Genomic DNA, 13403 nt, shown 5'->3' with positions numbered 1-13403 from the left:
AAGCAATCATTTTTCAAAGAGACATTCAAGTAGGGAACACCAAGAGCCAGAGCCACATGAAGTGTCAGACTTTAACTCCAGCATGCTCTGATTTAATGCAAACACATTCCCTGCTTCTGGCTGTCACTGATTCTTGTGGGAACAGGCTGGTATTATAGACAAAGCATACAAAATCACATGCCTTGCCACAGCGGCTAGGAAGATAACACATCATCAGCAGAACAGAGAAATTTATCAACACACAGGAATGCAGACACATTGCTTATGTTCAGGGTATTCAGCACTGTTCCACTGAGAGCATGGTAAATGCAGATGGTAATGAGCAGCACCAGGGATAGACGGATTTACCTCAGCAGGCAAAGTATCAGTTGTGCAGTGTGGGCGGAGAAAGGACATCATAAGCAATATGCAATTTAAATTGAAAACAAATTATTCATCAAACCTGAGAAGCCATGGTATGCTCTGTCACTCATTGCTTCAAATTACCAAATGGTTAATTTAGCGTTGTTTGTTGTGTGGGTAGCTCTGTTACTGGCTGAGTGGTTCATTCTTTTAGGACTAAAGAAGACATTTTCAAAAGAATGCATTTCCACGTACTTCAGAAAATGGCCAGAAATTAATAATTGTGCTTAGAGGGAACTGCTTCTGAAAAAAAATATTTTTTTTCATACATTTTTGAACACACTGTTCAGATGCTGAAGTAGATCCATTCATATATTTATGATATATATTGCTGCAGAAAAAAATATCTCCAAAAATGTCATCTCAAGGCAGTATTGGAGTCAGTCATGCTAGCCTCCTTCTTTCTCTGAAGTACATCTACCTCCTGGTACTTTCTATTAGGCTTTTTTAGTTTTCATCTTAAATAGATTTTTAAGATAGAGGAATAAACACATTATCCATAAAAATGCCAAAATAGACAACAGTTTTAAAACTGATTCTGCTTTATTTTTTACCTAAACAATTCCTCAGACTTGGGACATATTTTGTAAACTTTTCAGTATTGTCAAATGGCACTTCTCAAATGAAAATAACCCTCAGTTGAAAAACCATGCCCAGATTTCATGTGTACTTGCTCTGCTGGACTGGAGACAAAAAACTTTAAACTAAAAGATGCTCTGAATCAAAAGAGAGGAAATTTAGGTTAGATATTAGGAAGGAACTCTTTATTCATAGAGCCATGAGGCCCTGGCACAGGCTACTTACAGCAGCTGTGGACGTCCCATTCCCAGAGGCACTAAAGGCCAGGTTTTACGGGGCAATGGGCAACCAGAGCTGGTGATGGTCAATTTTCCCATGGCAGAGGTTGGGGTTGGGTAGGCTTTAAGGTCCCTTCCAACCTAAGCCATTCTACGACTCCATGAAGGTCAGGTGGTTTCCTGAAGGTCACACAGAAAAGACTAATACTGGAGCTCAGTATGGAACCAGACACCATAACTGTTGGAATACATGACCTCCATAAACCTTCCCTTTGCAAAGAGTCAGGCTGGGGATGGCTGTACCAAAAGACTCAAAATAGTAGTCATTAAGTCTGGGGAGAACACAGAAGGCAGCAGTGTTCCTTGCAGCAAGGCAATGGAGACAAAAAACAGCACCCATACTCCTCTGTCAGCTTTTACCACAAGCTCCTCTCATAAATTCCTTATACAGCACCTAACTGTTGTTAAAGTAGTTGGATTAGGGATATATGACAGGACTAGTATTTTGAACAGAATTAGAAGTACAATTTATTGTTTTTATTAGCTGTTCTTCAGCAACCTATCGAGGCAACATTATTTATGCAGTTCTAACGTAAATCAAGACTTTACTGCCTTTAGAGTATCCAACTTCCCTATAAAGCCACTGTATATCATTTTCTGAAGGACTTACAGATTTAAGGCAGAATCACATCCCACTGTAGAAACTGCTCAACAATTTAAGTCAAAGGCATATGTACCACAAAGCAGAAATGAAATAGTAATTAATGCACAGCTCATGCTCTTTCACATTCACAACAGTGGTAACACAAAGTGATGAGTGTTGTCAAATTAGATGCTTGAATTCAGGTATTAAAGCTCTTATCCCATTTCTTTTAAAAAATAGCACTCCAAATAGCTGACCATCATGCTGAAATCAGTGGAACAGATATTGTTCTGTACTCAGAAACTCATGTTGTTTCAAGAGAAACTAATACAGGTGCTGGACTAGATTGAGAAAGTCTGTCTGATTTTATAAGACACCAGACACCCAATCCTATTAGAACAGCAGTTACACACTGTCTAGATGTGGAAGTAAAAACTCACCTGAGGTCAAGGCTGCATTCCCTAAGGCACTAAAAAAACACATAAGGAAAGAAAATCCTTGCCCTCCATAGGTCATGTTCAAAGCTGTGAGGTGAAATGAGCTGTCTAAGATTTGACAGCTGCCAAAAGCACAGGCCTCACAAATATCCAAACTTAAGGTCTTATGTACCTATCCATATACTAGGGATGAAACATAAAACTGAAGAAAAAGTTGCCTTCAGAAGAGTTCATGCCAGCTGATGCTTTCTTCCAACAACTTGGTCTGAGATGAAATATAAAAGGCCTGTTTCCATGTAACTGAGACATGAAAAACACATGCTTTTTTGACTAGAGAAAGCTTTCTGATCTGGAGCCTAAAACAGAGAAGACAAAAGGTAGCATTAGGGAAAACTGGACTTCTACTGGAGCCTAACAGACATAGGTGGATATTTTCATCAGTACTGGCTTACCACTTGTGACAGTGATAAGAACACAGGGCAATGCACTACTTCTCTAGAGCCTCCTCCATTCAGAGGACTATCCTTCCAGTTCCTCAGGAGCTGACACATCTCAAAAATTTGATGGGAACTAGGAACTGATTCTGGCTAATCTGGAAAAGAGTTGTTGGCCTGGAAGGCAAGCATTCCTTGTGTCTATATTATACCTGTATGCATTCTAAGCACAGTTCAGGCTCAGCTTGCCCTTGCAGCAGGTAATGCTAGGGTCCTTCTAGGCTCTCAAGCTATTTTATCACCAAAGTGTTGTCAGACTAAGCACAGAGCTCCAATACAAACAAACAAAAAATAAATAAATAAAAAGAGTGGAGACAAGGGTCTTCCTGACTACTCACTTCCTGACCCCTCCAGTTATATCAATTCCATTTTAAGGAAGGATGTTGGAAAATGGAGCCTGAACTGCCTCCCTAACTGAATTAGGGGTCCAGGGGAGTCTCATCTCTAAGCCTAACTTTAAGTAGCTCCAGTACTCTCTGCTACCTGGCCTGTTCACTAAAATGAGCAGATTAACAGGCTCAGTAGTATAAATGCATGGCTGAGATCACAACTACAGCTACTAGATATACAGGCTTGGTAAAGAACTTGTCTCTTCTCAAAATCAGGAAGATTTCTACAGTCTTCAACATGATCCTTCCCATCACTGCTGTGTTAAGGTCAGGGAAAATCAGAACAAGTGTTTAGAGGGATGGACTGTTATGAGAAAAAGGAAAAAAAAGGAAGAGGGTTGATCACAGATAAATAAGTCCTGGGAGATGTCTGGGATTTATATTTTTGGTCTCCTTACCAGCTATTGCTACCATTCTCTCCTGGAACACACACTTATTTTTGTTGTCAAACAACCCTTAACAAGTGTTATCTTGAAGTTGGTAAATTCCATTAGGAGCTGTGCACCTGTTCTCCCATTTTAATCTTCAAAATCTACTGACAGTTTCTTCTAGGTGCCAGAGTACATCAAACCCTATCTACAGGATATGTCAGTTCACACTGGCAGGGAGTGACATTGGCATAAGGCATGATTCGGAATCACATTAAGGCTTTTGGCATGCCATTCCTTTACATTCCACTTGTAATTAATTACATCCAATACTACCAGATGTGATGTAGAATACACTTTAGAAGAGTAATACTGGCTTTTCTGTTGGTTTATTTACACTAAAATTCAGGGCTTTCCTTTTTTAAACAGGAAAGAAGAGCACTGTTGTGCCACAAATGATGTAAAAAGTCTTTTTCAAAATATGATATTCCCAAATGTGTAGTCAGTGAGGGCAGTTACCACAGTAACACAGCCCAGATTTTGTTTCCCCAACTGGATGATGAAATAATGATTAATTATCCTCATGTTGGGACAGTTACCAAGCCAAACACATTTATTTAAAACTCTGCTTTTCATGGACAACTGTATTGATTTTATCTACAACTGAGAAGTAGATCAAAAGGCATGTGAACAAGGTGAAAGAAAAATTGCATTTCTCAAGATCTGAATATATGCCTAATTATTTTCTTCTTTAATCTATCAGTAATAGTTGATCCCAAAGTAAAACTTTTTTGGGTGGGATCCCTTAAATAATTTCCTACCACTGCTCAGCCTCCTAAAGCTATCTGTAAAACCTACATGAGTTCAAACAGATTTTGGCCATTGTTTAAAGCACTTCAGAATCATACCATGAAATAGGTCTGAGAGTCCTGCAGTGTAGTCAGATATTTGCTCTGGACTCATCCTGAAGGCCACTTCTAGTTGTGTATGATCAGAATTCATCTTAGGGAAATGAAGTCAGCAAGCTGCGAAGTAAAATTAGTTTCTGTACTGTAAGTTCTAGTTCTTTATTATAAAGTAAGTTACATACTGCTTTAGCAGTACAGTAGCCTGACAGTAAACTAGGCTCCAGCAAACATAGACAACTTAAGGTGTCCACATTCTCTGTCTGAATCTACATTCTAAATATCATAATGCATGAGACAGCAACTAAAACAAGACTTCCTGAAAAATCTTATATTCTCTAAAGCCTCAAATCCTTAATAGAGATACAGAGGGCAGAACTGGTCAGCTTACAGTGTAGGTCCAAAAGATCTTGTCCCTCAGATTAAAGAAGTTGGCTTTTGAGTAACGTCAAGGAAGACAACAAATGATAGAGAAGGCGATACAGTTGCAAGCTCAGATTTTCCACAGACATATTTTTTCGGGAATAATGTGTAAAAAGGAAAAAAAATAAAAATAAAAAATAAAACCAAACTTTTAGGAAAAGAAAAATCATCCAACCTAACATAGCTATGTTAGTGTAGCAAATGATGGGATAGATTGTTTCCACAATGAATATTTTTTGCTGGAAAAATGTACTGGAAAGCCAAGATGATTCGGAAGACTGTTGCCTACATGAATAACGAGTCTCAAATATGTTCAAATGCATTCAAAATGCATCCATATGCAGAGGGACTTCTTGATCCAAATTCTAGAAGTAGATACTTAAGAAACTCAGAGAAGAAAGAACATATTCTCTGTAGTGATCCAGACTAGGTTGTTACAAAAATTAATTACCCTCTGTTCTCCTGAGTATCTCTCCTGAAACAGCCAGGCCTGTTGACATTCGCACTGCAGGTTAGTTTCCAGAATCACCAGCAGTTCTCACACCAATGCCAGCAACTGCTGTAGTTTTCTTATTTCAAGGAGAACAAGTGAATTTTAAAGCTACACTGAAATTATAAGGGCATGTAGAGAAAAAAACAAAAGAAACAAACAAAAAAAAACCCCAGCATCTGGCTCAGATGCCAGATAACTACTTTGAATAACAGCTTATCAACTGTATAAGTGTAGAGAAATCAGTTAGTTAAAATGTGGTGTGATCGGAAAGCTGAGTCTTCATCTAATCAGAATAGCTACCCCTTACTGACCGTATCATCACTCTGACGCTTTCATAGACATTTTGTAAATTAATAACTTGGCACATGTTATTTTTAACATTCAATAAATTATACTAATAATATAGTAGCACTTTTTCCTAGAGCTGCAAATCTAAACACACAATTTCTTTTTTATACTATGTTTATCACAAGGAGAGCTTTTCTTTCTTAATGAGATCATAATTCACCCAGAACTGTTTGTAGGTTCACTTTTCACAGTAAAAATATGATTAAACATAATCATATGCATAAAAATAAACATCCATCATGACTAAGGTGGGTTTTTATCCTAACCAGGAGAAGTCTTCTACATTTCAATTTTTTTTGCTGATAATTTGAAAGGCTACTTGCAATTCTGCTCATAGGTATCAAAAGGGAATCTTTAAGAAGTGATCTGATTTTGCTAAGGGTAAAATATCCAACACCACCCTCAGTGCTTCTCTGTTTCTGAAAAATACGGCTTATGTCCTGAATGAACGTGAAGAAGAAAGCACAGCTAAGGCTCACAGCCTTACATTTCATACCTTTTTTCTTTTGCTCATGCTTGAAACCATGTAGCCCTCGGTACAATCTTAACACTGGTGAGGGAAGTATGAGTCCGATAACAAAGCCTGCATCAAATGCCTTCAGCACATGAAATCAGTAAACTTCACAGTGCACTTCAGAAGCATATAAAGTTTTTAGAATATAAGCCAATACCTGAAACAAAATCTTATTTTGTATTGTTTACGACAAGTTGGACACAAAAAGGAACAATATCGGAAATACAAGTAGAAGGTGAGAATATGTCCAGTTCATGAGGTAATGTGCAACATTAAAGAGCAACAAATCTTTTGATGGGCACAGTAGGAACTTTAAGCGATTTTTAGGACTTGGTGTATTGAAAGAGTCCCTGATAATGAGCTGTTGATTCATCTGTCTGGGAGAAAAAAAAATTAAATGGAATAAGAAATTTTAATTGAAGGGAAAGGGAAATCATACAACCAGCATGAAGAAAATAAAGGAGAATAAGATTACACTCCTTTCATGCTTTGATATGGATATCAAATGCAGTCATGTCAATACCACTTTTTGGGCTTTCATTTTTTATATGTGTATCGTTGAGCACTTCAGTTTGATCCACAGTTCTGAACAGCATGAAGCCTGGGGACAGTGTAATGTTACAACAGCTGACTTGGTAGCTATCTAACATAGTAAATAGAAAACTAGTTCACAAACACTACCTCACTCCCTGCTCTCCAAAATGAAAACAGATAGACTGACCTCCAAGTTTGCTGCTGTTCATAAATAAAACCATCACTAGACATGATCTTCATCTGGAATGAACCAAGTGAACAGACAACAGACGAAACTATTTGCAGACAACCTAAAGTCTGCTCTTTTCTAGTTAGAAGTAAAGAGATATATGTCCTATGTCCTTTTCCCAAAAGGAAAACCAGTAGTTTGACTAAAACACCATTTATTGAAATGCTTTAAGAACTTCAGAGCCCCACACAGTTACAAGTTCCCTTTTTTTTTTTTTTTTTTAAACAGAGCTAAGTGATACCCAAAATTTAAAGTTAAACCATTTTTAAAATGAAGATCTAAAGCTACCCAGTTTCCTTTGGCAAGCTCTTGTACCTTATTTTAGAGTCCATATCCTGATCTGGAAATATAAAACAAGAGATGCAGCCACTACTTCTTAATCAGCCCTCATTCATTCTCAGTTTTCATGAGTGACAGTTCCACCTCTAATGAAATAAGGCACGTTCCATATTAAAAGTGGAGGGTCTCACTACTCTGCACACACACTTTCATTTTCCTCCAGTGTATTTTTAGTTGAATTGAATAACTTGATACTGACATTAGGTTAATGCATGATCTCTATGCAAGGAATGCACCAAGTATGCCTCTGCCTGAAGTCACCTGAAAGTGTCAGGGAGAAAAATCTTGTTCTTGAAATGTGTGTACACTTCTGCATAGAATCCACTTTTAAAAATAAAAGCATTTTACACCAATGTCTTAGTGCCTCCTCTGAAGTCCAGTTACCAAGGCATGAATTCATGAAATCATTCACAAAATACAATGCCATTACTTTGTCCTTTAAAGATGCATGCTCACCTAAGAATCCCCTCTGCTAATTACTGTTAATGATTATTTAGAATGCAGTGGAAATGTAACTCTCTTTAAAATCTTTTTTGTTTTGAACCCTTTTTTTGGAAGCCCCCAGAAGCATTTGATTTGGAATTGATATATGCTCCAATATCTGTCAAACAAGGCTTTGATATCCCTTTGTATCTCCCACCTTCTCTCTGTCACCACTTTACATTTCACAAACCAGGAATGATAAAAGCTGAAGGCTAGGATCTAATATTCCAAATGCACCATGGGAGAAATACAATTTGTACCAGTGCCGTTTATCTTCCAATCAACTAAAATAATCACTAGTATTTCATGAATGAAAGAGGAAAATTAAAATGTAACTATTGCAATTGGGTTGGATTATAGATAATGATAACTAGGTAGATCTTGAGAGCACTTAAAAAGACAAGTCACTGAGAAGAACTGAGATGCATTATCCTATATGCCCTAATGATACCTTGTGAAAAATATTTCCCTACATAATTAAATCACTTTTAAAAATACAGAAGAAACACAGTGGGCAGTATTTTGGAAAGGCATGAATCTGACTTGATTACCAAGAGATCAGAGCTTGCTGACTCTGTGGCCTGCTTATGTCATCACACTGCAATGTGCTACAAACTGATCTGCCTCCTACCTTGTACATATAGTTTTCCAAGACATCTCCATCTTTACTGGCAAAGTTTCTGGAGACTCTTCTGTTTCTCTGTAAACTGGTAAAGCTGTTGTTTCAAGCCTTTTTAGCCTAAGCCTCATGTCTCCCCTTGCTTCCTTACCTACCATCCCGCTGCTTCCCAACTTGCCCTCCGCCTTCCACAGTGTTTCTTATGAACTTTCCTCAGCTTCCTCTTTACTCCTGCCTCTTGTTCCAGTCATGCCAGCAGGGACCCCAGCCTAACAGGCCAAGCAAAATTTATTAATTTAGGACCTGCTGTAGAGGTCTCTCCCTTCAGTGCTTCAAATTGTGAGTCACTGTTTCAGCTAAAATCCAACACCACCAGGAAACAGTGTTCCTATGGATTCTAGCTTTTATGATGCATTATTATTGATTTCTCTGTTGCTTCACGTTGATTCACCTCTACTGAAATGTGTATTTTTGATATAAAGTAATTCTCTGTTGCCTCCATTTCAGATCTTTAATTTGAGAAAATGACCTGTAGTAATAAAAGGAACTTTTGAAAGCTAAGGCCACTAACAGCCAAAGAAGATTTGGAGAAGAGTTTTGTCATGTGGCAGTCAATATCAGTTTATCAGATGGAAAATTTTCTCTCTCCAGATAGTATCACAGCTACAGCAAAGCCCTGCAGCAGCAGGGTCAACACCTTCTCTTCATGCTGTATCCAACAGAGATGTTCAGAGCCTACTGACAAGTACGGTCAATTTGATGCCTCAGCCCCCATTTTAGCCTGCTAACCTGCACTTGCGGAGGAACATAAGAACAAGTCAAACTTACAATGTTGTTTCTCTCGTATATTCTCCAACCTCTGGTTTCCTCAGCTGGACGCTGTTGTTATGCCTTAGAGACCTTTACAGTATACTTTGCTTCAATAGCTTCTCCTGTCTTAACCTGAACCTGCTAAACTTCTTGCATCCAATGCAGCTTTGCCTGGTGCATGTCCCTGAAGAATTGCCTGTATTTGTTTGCTATCATTCTACTTCCTGCTAGTTTCATCTGACAGACTTTATTCCTCTTTAATCAAGACAATGAGCAGTCATTTCCCTCTCCATTCACTTAATCTCTTTCAAGAGAATGAAGACAAATATTTTCAAGATACAAATTAAGGAAACTAGGAAAGAATTGCTGAACCACTGTATTCAAACTATTTCACTGGCAAAAAGTTCTTGGGTTTGAGGGATTTTTCACTGGTCACATAAAAAAAGAAAGCAAGGAATTCCTAGCAATTGCCAGCAAAAGCAGTCTAACACTTAAGCTGCAAAATCATCTTTCTCCCCCATCAACAATGTGCTCTACAAGATTGTGAAAGTTGGAATGCAATCACATACAACACATCAGTTCAGCATGTTCTCCCATAATAAACAGTGCTGCTTTTCCCTGAAATGGCAACGAGGGTTTCACGCAGCTTCTCACATACTTTCAGTGAACAAGTGTGATGATGAAAGAAAAGTCTCTTGAGATGGAGAGAAGATGTAATCCCACACATCTAGAAGCTGACTGTACTTAACTTTAAATGAAACTCTCTGGAAGGGTCCTATGGATGGAGAACAGTACTGAAGCCCCAGCATACTGTTTGTGAGCTTTCATTTACATTAAATAGAGATAAGCTGACCGCCTACTGTTAGTATTTGCATATCAGATGGCTTTGTCTCACATCAAGAGAAACTAAATGGTTTTAGTTTTAAACAGATGGCAAATGGTTGGCAGGAGCTTTCAGAGGCATTGAACAATTGTACAGCAAAGTAGGACTCATAGGACAGATGAGAAATGAAATACTCAATGATAGAAAGTGACCTGAAATGAAATTTAAGGTATAGGCCATCACACAGCAGGATATTGAAAACCTTCCTACCGATCTGCATTCTGCATCTAGCTGCTCCCATCTCTTTCAAGGACAGAGCAAAAGCACCAGGTTGAAAGTAGATTTGCTTTTTGGAATAATGAAAATCCACATCCAAGTTTGGATCAGAGTGTTTTCATGTTTCTCACAGATTGTTTCACACAGAGTTCCCATCTCTCCTGAGCCAGGTGAGAGTACCTCTAGGTGAGACTGAACAGCTGAAACAAAACACTGCAAAAACAATTTGCAGTAATAAAAGCCAGCCTATCAGACTATCAAACAAGATTGTACAGAAGACATTCCTGAAAAACACACATATAAGTGTCTTTTATCTATGCTGTCACCTGCAGTTCACCTGCCTTAAATTCTTATTTAGACACCAGGGGAAAAACAGCTGTTGGAATGTACATGCAGCTTACTAAGATTGAGCATACTAAGTGTATCCCACAGCTGGCAAGGTTGGAAAGACTCACATTTTTCCCAGCCTTAGTACAATCTTAAGTACGAGGAGCCCATGGGATCATGGCAGATTGTCTGGTACAGGAGCTGCGGGTGGGATGGAAAGCAGTGCCTGAGAATAGAGACTGCACTGAGATGGTCCCTGTTGCAGAAAATAAATCTGAAGGTTAATAGGTAAATTTTCTTTGTGCATAGAAAGAGAAACACAAGACAGAGGCTGTTTAATTTAGTCTGAAGGAAACAAGTCATCTAGCCACACAGAGTGACAGCTGTTATGTGCCACTCAGTTGAAGCTAGCCCTACAAGCTTTTACATCAGTGAAGAGCCCATGTCAGTTAAACCTTCCTCTGTCATTGTCATGTCCAATCAACCACTGTTCCTAACCCTCCCTCTACCATCCCTATTCATCCCTTCACGATGCCTTGAGCTTTTGATGTCATGATATATGAGCAAACACCCCTGAAATGTACTGGAGGTAAGAATCTTTTTGGTTCTTATCCTGCTGGGAGCTTTCAATAACTACAAGACAGTCATCTTGAGGAAACCCAAATTAAAGCTGTAGGTTTTCTTCTTCTGAAAGTACTGACAAGTTAAAGAATACTTTGGATCCTGTGGAAGAAAATCCAAATGCATTTTAAAAATGCATTAAATTCCTTTTTCCAGGGCTTCAAGGCTTCTCTTATTCAGAGAAGATGGAAATGTTCTTATGTATAGATGTATTTTATCTACCAACTAGCAAACTAAAATGAACCAAGTAGGGAAGGAGGAAGACAGTGCTTTGTGAAAATGGTAGGTTGACAGTTTCTCCTGTATTATGTCTAGGATCACACAGTCCTTTTCCTTTACACTTTATTATATCTCTAGCAAGTCAAAAATGCTTTGCAAATGCTTTCAAAATATGGCATAGTTTTGCCCCGTGGTATAGTCCTCCATTCACATCTCTTTCTGGAGCTTAGTCTTCCTGGGCTCGCTTCCCAAATTCACAAAGGAAGAGTCGTGGTTAAGGAAAATCAGTGCTTAGGTTTCCATTTTCATGTGACAGATTATGTACCACTAGTTTAACAGATTTGGCTACTGTTCTTACTGAATCATCAGATTGAAACTCCATTACGAAGCAAAAAAAGTTGCACTTAAAACATAGTTGACTTAAAATATTTTCACTTTTTGCATCCTTTTGTATCCAAGACAAGCTGGCAGGATTGCTATCTACACATACCTAACACTGCTGAATCCCTAGTTTTTAACAGAAAAAAAAATCAGTCCAAAAATTTTGCTCCTCAGTGTTCTTGCCCCCTCTTTCTCTCATGCAATCATTTTCAGCACACATTACTGCTTATCTCTGCATCTCCAGTGTCCTACTGCTGGAATTCATTTCATGCAGTAAAAAAATCTTTGCTTCGTTGTACAGAAGTGCTGACATTGGTGAAAAACATATACATGCTTAACAGGCAATTAGAAAAACAGCACGCAACCATAAAATCTTCCGATATAAAAAAAAAAAAAGAGAGAGAGAGAAGAAAGCAAACATTTCTCCAGAGAACACATGCAGTTCCCAAGATGGTCTTCTATTTTTTCATCCGTCTTTCCACTTTGCACCCAAAACAACTCCAACACAGACCAGCCAGCCCAACCCATCTAGATACGTGTTTTACCAGACCCAGCATGAGCACATTCTGTTCTATGATTTGTATGCTTGGAGCCCCTCCAAGGGCTATATACATCTACTTATACTTCTACTATATACTTATACTTCCAAGTATAGTACAGAAGCACTTACCTCCTGAAAGACACAATCTTATCTCCCCATCCTGATCCAAGACTGCAGGACTCCCAAAGCTAGTGCTTAGTGTTGATACCAGATCTTCCTTTTGAGTAAATGGGAGCAGCAGTCAGACAAGCACTCCTTGCCTGACAGTCACATCATGAAGAACTGAAGGCAATCTACCACTGCTTTAAGCAGTTAACAGTATGGAGCCAGGACCTAAAGAGAAAGCACAGATGATTTTACAAATAATACACATATATACACATATCTTCTTCTTAAATACCTGTCGGAAAATCTAACCTTCCCAGCAAACACGCAGTAAAGTATCACAAACTGGGCTGTGCTACAAAAACAGTTCGCAGTTCCCAAATCCTCTTAAAACAACAAAACTAGAGGATGCTCTGCACCCTAACTATAGGTAGAGGATTCAGATGGGTACATATCCAGCAGTTTGCAAACAAACCCACTAGACTCTGCACTAAACTCTTAAATCCTTGGAATTTCATTGATTTTGGATACATAAGAAACTTCCATTTTGCTCCTTTGCATTCCTGACTCAGGAAGAAGGATGAATCAGGACAAGTTGTAGTGAAGTAGAATAGAGGGATACCAGAAGAGTTAGCGCAGGATTGCTATTAAAATAGTCATCCTTCTGCAGAACACATGGCCAGCGTGTCCTGGCATCAGCATATACTTAAGAACAGGCATTGCCTCTCTCTTTGCAGAATATGACTGGTGTGAGCAACAGTATAAGCACAAACTGAGTCCATATGGTAGATATCTGACTCAGAAGACACTGAAAACTGTTCTAAAGACTCACAGGAAGTCAGGAAAGGGTTAATATTCTTTCTAAAGACTTCCAGTATTCACA

At 38.5% G+C, this 13403-nt stretch overlaps 1 long non-coding RNA gene across 1 annotated transcript in view; it reads right to left on the bottom strand.

The window, feature by feature from the left end:
- LOC107313366 overlaps nucleotides 1–12742 on the bottom strand; it is a 197357-nt gene extending 184615 nt beyond the window's left edge. The window contains exon 1 of the long non-coding RNA XR_001554965.2: nucleotides 12545–12742. This is a non-coding gene — a long non-coding RNA (uncharacterized LOC107313366). The remainder of the gene's footprint in view (nucleotides 1–12544) is intronic.
- Nucleotides 12743–13403: the final 661 nt, after the last annotated feature.

The sequence above is a fragment of the Coturnix japonica genome, chromosome 4 (genome assembly GCF_001577835.2).
Source record: "Coturnix japonica isolate 7356 chromosome 4, Coturnix japonica 2.1, whole genome shotgun sequence".
In the NCBI taxonomy this organism is placed as follows: domain Eukaryota; kingdom Metazoa; phylum Chordata; class Aves; order Galliformes; family Phasianidae; genus Coturnix; species Coturnix japonica.
This window is presented reverse-complemented; position numbering and strand designations above follow the sequence as displayed.